We start from the raw sequence: 8,252 nt of genomic DNA on the forward strand, positions 1-8,252 counted from the left end.
TAATAAGAGTTTGACTGATGGAATTATTCCCACTGATTGGAAAAGGGCTTAAACGACGCCTATATTATATCAGAGTAAAGGAAGTAAAAATTATCCTTCAAATTATAAACAAATTTCTGTCGCTTGTAATGTATCATAACTCTAATGTATTAAAGATCAGTTATTGCCATATTTTCGGCAAAATGATTTGATTAACATAGATCAAGCAGCATTCTTGCCCCATCACTCAACAAACAGCAGTATAAATTAATGTTTCATGATAATATTATAATTTTGTATTTATATGATATGTAATCTTCTTCTTTTTCTTTCTTTTTTTATATCTCTTTATAACTGGTCCCCATGGAAGACCAGCGGCACCACAAAAGTGCAGCTGTAATGGGCTATCCAGCCGTTATCTTTCTACAATCCTACATTCTATTCTTCTTGTATATCGATGTGTCACACTGTTCATTTGCTATGTATGTATGTTTCATTTTTTAAAGGCATGATGTATCATTTTCCTTGTACTATTTATGTTGTCTTTTATATTGATATGTATGTTTACGACGGAAAACAAACAAACAAACGAACAAAACACTTGTCTCCATCGAGCTGTTGGTGATTGGTCGGAGTCTTTTATCAAACGAGAAGTAGTTGCTGCATGTTTTCCTGATTTTTCCAGGTGTTTTGATTCAATTGATCATACGTTATTATTGCATAAACTGGCATGCTACGGCATAAAGGGCCATAAATCGAAATGTTTTTTTTTTCCGGTTATTTAACTGGTAGGAGTCAAAATGTGTTTGTTTGGCTTTTCTTTTTGCCATGACCATCTCTCAAATATTCCAAAAGTATCACGACAGGGATATCATAAGGAAGTGTACGTGGGCCTATACACTTTTCCTCACATATTTTGTTAATGATATTTCTGAATCTTTATATTCACGTTCCTGTAATGTAGTCTTTGCAGATATAGTCATTTATTGTTCCCATGAGGATACTGATAAAGTTACATGAATGTTGCAAAATGATTGAACTCAATATAATAGATGGTATAAGATAAACACATTTTGTATTAACTTAAGATAATACCAAGGTAATGTCAGGAATTCCATGGTGCTCCAACAATTTGAACATTTTTACGGGTTTAATACAAGAGCAGCAAATTCTTTGAATGTGGTACCACCTAAATCGAATGCAGAGCGTTTCTAAAGCTGCCATGCTTTAGATATGCAGGAGGAAAGGTATGGATCTCGCTATCAAATGTCTTAAAGACATCAAAGCCGTTATGAGCTTTTAAATCATTATAGATTATAAGAAAATGTATACTTTTAATGATTTTATTCAACGCCCTGTTTTTACATAATATATATTATGTATTTCACCTTCTTTTTGTCACACTGTATAACCAAAACTTGCCTTGTGCGACGTCTGTGCGCGTGAGCGCTTGAATGTGTGATATGGATATACAAACATTTTATATTTGGGTTTAATGGACACGACTGTCAGATTGCATGTAATTTATCTATAGTAGATGTTTACATAGGCATTTTTTCTGCTGTTTATGATTGTGGGCTTGCGAAATAAAGGTCCTACTGGAAGAATTATCAAACTCATTTTGTACACCAATGGCTTGATTGTATATAATCATGTATCATAACTCGCTGTTTTAATATAATTAATTTTGTATAGTATAGTTTTGTTAGGTTGGTAGATTGATCTGGTTATTACCGATTTTAACTAAACGTTATTGCTCCTTCTAACTTTGATTGCTTGTTTGTAGTGGTTTTCATAATTTTATTTATGTAACATGATTTTATATTTATATAGTTTGATTTTACAAGACCTTGATGTAAAACAGCCGAGCATTTACTCGCTAATCTTGTTATCCTGTCAAAATGTTGAAATGAATGATTAAAAAAATAAAAAACAAAAAAACTTGAAGTTACAAAACCACGAGTTGTTCACTCGCACTCTAAACTTAAAGTTAACTCACAGTTCCGAAACCACGACTGAAACTTAAAGTTTAGGGCTATATGTGTGAACCCCATGTATAGGGTTAATTTCAGTACATTTAGGGTCGTTATAATAATATACATTTAGCGTTAAAGAATACATTACATTTAGAGTTGTTATTACATTTAGGGTTAAGAGGTATTACATTCAAGGTGGATATTACATTAAGGGTTAGAGATTATTTCATTTAGGCTCGTTATCACACTTTACGGGTTGACATGCGTATTGCATTTAGGGTTGTTATTACATTTAGGGTCGATGGTATACATTAAGCGCTGTTATTACATTGAGGGCTCACTCCTGTAAATAAAATGGAATGTCCCAGACCCCTTCACAAATTCGTACCAGAGATACCAAAATAAATGAAGAAAAAAATTGATTGAAAATCAGTGATGTAGTTTGGCAAAAAACTGAAAGCTGTAGAAATTGAGTATGAATTCCTCTACAAACTGCACTTTGGTTGGAAGATGAAAACCTTTCTGATGGAATTTGAGGGGACTATATTTCATTGGGTACGTGTACGGAAAATAGGTGAGTTTTTGAGTGACAAGAACTCGCAGTCTGGCTTTGCGGACCCTTGGACAGAATTTGAGCAGAAAGGTTATATCTCACTTATCCAGGTTAGTGAAGATGGAACACCTCATTTCTCTCAGCTATTTTACAGAATTTTGAGAAATTTGAATTTTAACACACGTCTGTATGGGGAATTATTTACCCGTGTGAGCCCTATTTAGAGAATGCACACAATGCATGCAAGTCTATGGGAAGTATTCATCCCATACAAGCTCTGCTGGTTTATGTTGATCTTGTATTGTCTCGGATCTCTAACTCCTAGGTCAAATACCTAAAATTTCACTATTTCCATCATATCAACGCAATGTCTGAAGATATTTTCTTGAAACTTAGTGTATACATATATTACCCAATTAAAATTCTCTGGTAAAAGTTTGGGGTCATGAGGTCAAAGGTCAAAAGGTCAAGTACAAATATTTAAACTTCACTTTTTTCTCCGTACCTTGGAAATTGTTCAAGGTATATTCATGGAACATAGTATACATGTACTGACAGCCAGTGATTATCTAGAGAATTTAGGATTCATGGGTTAAAGGTCAGGGGTCAAAGGTCAAGGGCAACACTTCAGAATTTTACTATTTCCCTCATATTTATGCAATGCCAGCAGGATCATTATTTTTTTTTTTTTACACTTGGTGTATGCATGTGTAACCTGATAGAGATTCTCTGGAAACGTTCTTGTTTTTTTTTTTGCCTCAAAGGTCAAAAGGTCAAAGATCAAGGGAAAGTGCTGAACTAACTTTTTCCTCCATATCTTGGAAGTGGCTCAAGTTATCTTGAAACTTATTACATATTTATGCATGTTCTGCCTGACAGTGATTATCCTATGAATTTTAGGGTCAAAGGCCAGATGGAAATGGTAACAATGTACTTTTCAATACAGAAAATGCACTTTTTCTCCATACCTTGAAAATTACTCAATGCATAAACTTATGAATGGGTCAAAGTCAAGTTAAAGTCCTTAAATCCCCAAATACATGCTCTCCTATATTCATCCAATTAAACCTAGGTCAAGGAAGGTGAACATTCAACACATGCATTCGTGACAAACTTGTCATCTATAATATTTTGCCAATTTTGTGAAAATGTAACCACACATTGTCCACATGTAGATGCCTACTATAGACCTATTTCATAGGAGAATCATGCATTATAGCGGAGGCATAACAGTCGCCTTAGCGACAATTCTAGTTTATAATTGTTGTTCATAATGACATTATGAAGTGTAGGCCTAATAGTCTCCTATGATCCAGCGATGACAGCCAAATTCATAACTTTTGAATTGATTTTCAGATTTTTCTCAAAATTTCACTGATGTAAAGTACATTTACTTCTATCACTCAATCTGTTTTAGCTTCCTTTAAGTTATTGGTATAAACTAATATCTGTAGAGCCTACATGTGGCCTTAATCTTTGAACACTAAAACGTAATTGAAAAATAAAAGAAATATGGATGTCATTTTAACATACTTGGCCATCGATACCATAAGTTTTCTCCCTGACCAAGGAAGGGTGAGAATGTCATACTCGTAAAACATTACACATAGAAATGAATACACATACACCGCTTCTGTTTACATTAGGGGGCCTATAGGAGCTACATAATGTTTATAATGAAATCTTCTTTTCAAAATCTTCTTTCTTCTGTCAAAACATCCCTGTACAAATCAATCACTTTTCTTTACTGTTGATACAAGCCTGTATTTTGATGTGCATTTTATAGTGAAATCTCGATATATAGCAAGTTGAGTTGAGTTTATTGGAATATACATGTGAATATATATAATGATAACATGATAACATGAAATTCCATAGGGAAAAATACAATAACATGAAAATGTTTTATGAGAATACAGTGATTATGTACAAGGTTCTTACAGCTATGCAAGCATATATTTTACATACCTATACAATATCTGTATTTATCTTACATAAGAATACATGTGGTATAATAGATTTAGTTTCGTTGTGATACATTACTGAAAAGGCAAAGAGCATGAATAAGTATGTAATGTAGACATACGCATAGACAAAGGTTCTGAAAAAAATAGGAAGAAAAATAGAAAAAAAGGTAAAAAACAGAAAAACTGAAGATATAATGTTGTTAAAGGGGGAACCAAAAGTTTGCACAAGTGCTAGTCGAGAATGGTTCTAAGCTACATGCTTATTGCAAGGTCTACTCTTTTAAAGTAACTGTACCGGTACTATAAAAGTACATTGAACTAAACACTGAGTAATTGTAATTCTTTTCATTACTAAACGTGGTTGGAATGGATGAACATAGTAAAAATACCTGCCTTAATATCAAGGTACTGTATAATTTTGTAGGCACCATTCCTTGTATCCTTGATGTCAAGAGATATAATGTATGGAAAACGAGGAACTTTCTCTAGTCCCATGCATGCGTGCAGCTCATTGCAAACAATGTCCTCTGCGGCGCTACTATGACAGCTCGGCCTGTGTAGTACTCGGCCTCACCTTCAAAAAACAAAGGGTCTACGTCGGATAACGGATCGACTAGGTACTAGGGCTCACACCCGTAAATACAATGGAATGTCCCAGACCCCTTCACAAATTCGTGAAAGATACCAAAAAAATACCAAAATAAATGAAGAAAAAAATTAATTAAAAATCAATGATGTAGTTTGGCAAAAAACTGAATAGCTGTAGATATATTGAGTATGAATTCCTCTACAAGCTGCATTTTGGTTGGAAGATCAAAGCTTTTCTGATGGAATTTGAGGGAACTATATTTCATTGGGTACGTGTACGGAAAATAGGTGAGTTTTTGAGTGACAAGAACTCGTAGTCTGGCTTTGCGGACCCCTGGACAGAATTTGGACTGAAGAATCCACCCTGAAAATTTGATGGATGAAAGGGTATTTCTCACTTATCCAGATTAGTGAAGCTGAAACACCTCATTTCTCCCAGCTATTTTACAGAATTTTTTTAATTGTTGTTCGCGGCCGTTGCGGAAGCGGCCGTGTTGATAATGGTCTGTGCTACCAGCTCGGTCGTCATGCATGATTTGCTTGGCCGTGCAGACTGCAATTCATAACAATACAACGTGCGTGTGGACTGCACAGTAGAATAGGCCTGTGTCAGTATTGATTCCATCTTTTCTCTTTGGTCCTGAATCATATTGCATCTTTGACACCCAGACTCACTTCCATACGATCATTGCATGTGCGTCGTGTTCGATTCCATACTCCTGTTGCTAATTTTGAACTCCTTCATATAAAAGTGTGCACGACGTTCGAAGACGCTCGTAATCCAACGCTGAGAACGGGCAGCCGCGGTCCGTAGACAGCCGAGCAGCAGCTTTATTTATCGTCGCTACAGTTCAGGTAGCAAACTCCAGACCATCGACCATTGCATTGGCGTTTGTAGCAGTCGGGACACCCCGCTCTCCACCGTCGTAAGTCGGCCACATCTTGTGCTATCAGTTTCAGACTTTCTCTACTTGTGAAAAAAAAAAAAAAAAATGGGGGGGGGGGGGTACGTGCCCCCCTGTATTTAAAGTAAATAAATTTACCGTAGCCTTCTTTACGAAATTCCTTTATCTGCCTCTGACGTGCGTGCTAACTTTACTCGATTGTTAAACTATACACAGCCCAGTCGCTGTATTAAGTAGCGAAGGCCAAGCAATGTTGCTGGTCTGTGTTGATAGTGGTGATCTAGATCTTGAGATGTCTGCAGTGGAATTACACATCTAGGCCTCCATTTGGTGTTGTACAAGGTACCGTAAAACGGGGTGAATAGGGACGGCGAGGTGAATAGGGACAAAACCGGGAAAAGTTTTTTGAATGTGCATGTTTCATATTTGCTTGAACTTTTTTTCTTACTTTTATCACAGGATGGAAGGACCATCCAACAGTGTCCAGAAAGTGGTCCTCCTGATGTGAAAATTTTTTTAAAGGGTACAGGAGGTCCAAATAAAAAGTTTTCAAAAAATCACAAAAAAATCAGGGCGGTCAAAACTTTTCTGCTCCTGTGGCCATTGATTAATGAAATTCGCTGAAAATGTTCATGAATCTAGCCTATTAGGTCCTACAACACACCTTTAAATATGAAATAATTATTCCTACAGGAATTTGTGACAGCACATTTTTTCTTCTCTTGGGCAAAAAATCAGTTAGACTGGGGTGAATAGGAACACCATGGTGTCGTTTGATTGGCCCTTTAAATTTTTTGTGCGATTAACTATTACAATGTCATAAATTGCTCTGAAATGTTTGTTATGTCCAGCTATTTCCAAAAGTGTGAATTTTTATTCTAAATCTCTTGACAAGAGAGCAATAAGATCTTTGGATATGTGGCTTCACTTTCGTATACATAGATGAGAGTGAACTTTGCTGTCTTAATCCTAACTTGGGGAGGAAGGGTCTGGGAACCCCGGCCCCACCCACCCTCTTGGGAATTTTTTTCACTGCCTAAGACAGTCTAGGACTTTTCCACTTGTATTTCATGACCCTTTTCTCTGTCTTCTGCATGTTTTAATGCCAATAACACATCTGTTTTGGTCAGACCCATACTATAGGTGCCAGCTTATAATTACTGTAAGAACTCCCAAAATATCCCCGACATCATAAGAGTCAAGTTACACTGAATTTAGAGTGTATGAATAAGATTATACATCATGATTTGCCACTAGAAGAAGAAGTGGGTTAATATTTGAGTGCAATTCAATGGATTAGTAAAGTTTTGACTTACTTTTCAATCTTAACCTTTGACCTGATGGGTCACATTTTTTTTATATCAGCTCATTTTGTTGGGCTGTTGCAATTTTTGTTAAAGATTGATTTATCAATGGAATAGATTGCTCTTAAATGTTTGTATATCATTTTTAAACTCTGTAGTTGTTCCCTTAATCCAATTCATTGGATGGATTGAAAAAAAAATGCCTCCAAGCAGCTTTTTTTGGATAAAAAATAGTGTTGTCCCTGTTGACCCCAAATTTGGGGTCAATAGGGACAGCGTCATTTTATCAAAAAACATACTTTTCCCCCAAATATTCATTTTTTTTTCACAATACCAAATTAAAGGTATTTTAGGTGGACATAAAATCCCCACATAAGATTGAGTCTCTGGGCTGCATGAAAAAAAATACAATCATAAGAACTTTAAATTTGTCCCTATTCACCCCGTTTTACGGTAGTCAATTTGTTCCTTACTGACAGGGACTGCTTGTTGATAAGACGCAAGCCGCCCATAATTGCACCATTAGCATTAATACGCCATCCAAAGTATGGCCAGCTATCTATGTGTAAACTAAATCTATGCTTTTGCATGTACATGTGAAATTTTGTGTGGGCAGTTGAAACTTGGTTCAGGTTTTGTAGACTTGCCGGTACGTTTTCTTTTTGTTCCAAGTAAAATTGAGTTTTTATTTGTTTATTTATCAAACAATGTGCAGCACTGAATATGATCTTTGCAAGAATCAAAGATGAGAATAAACAGAAATCAGATATCCATTTCAGAAAAAGTCAAATGCTATAATTTGCTGCACAGTGTACACAAGTAAATTTCATCTTTGAAATATACATTATCTGCAGATAAATAGTGGTATTTGTCGATAAGTTTGTAGGATAGATACAATTTTCTTTGCCAGTCTTTATCCAATATAATCTATATTGCAAAATTCACTCTGCCCTTTACCAGCTCCATTTAGAAATTGACTG

Source organism: Diadema antillarum, unplaced genomic scaffold (genome assembly GCF_040938485.1).
Source record: "Diadema antillarum isolate AM-2024a unplaced genomic scaffold, OU_Dant_1.0 seq00000142_RagTag, whole genome shotgun sequence".
In the NCBI taxonomy this organism is placed as follows: Eukaryota; Metazoa; Echinodermata; class Echinoidea; order Diadematoida; family Diadematidae; genus Diadema; species Diadema antillarum.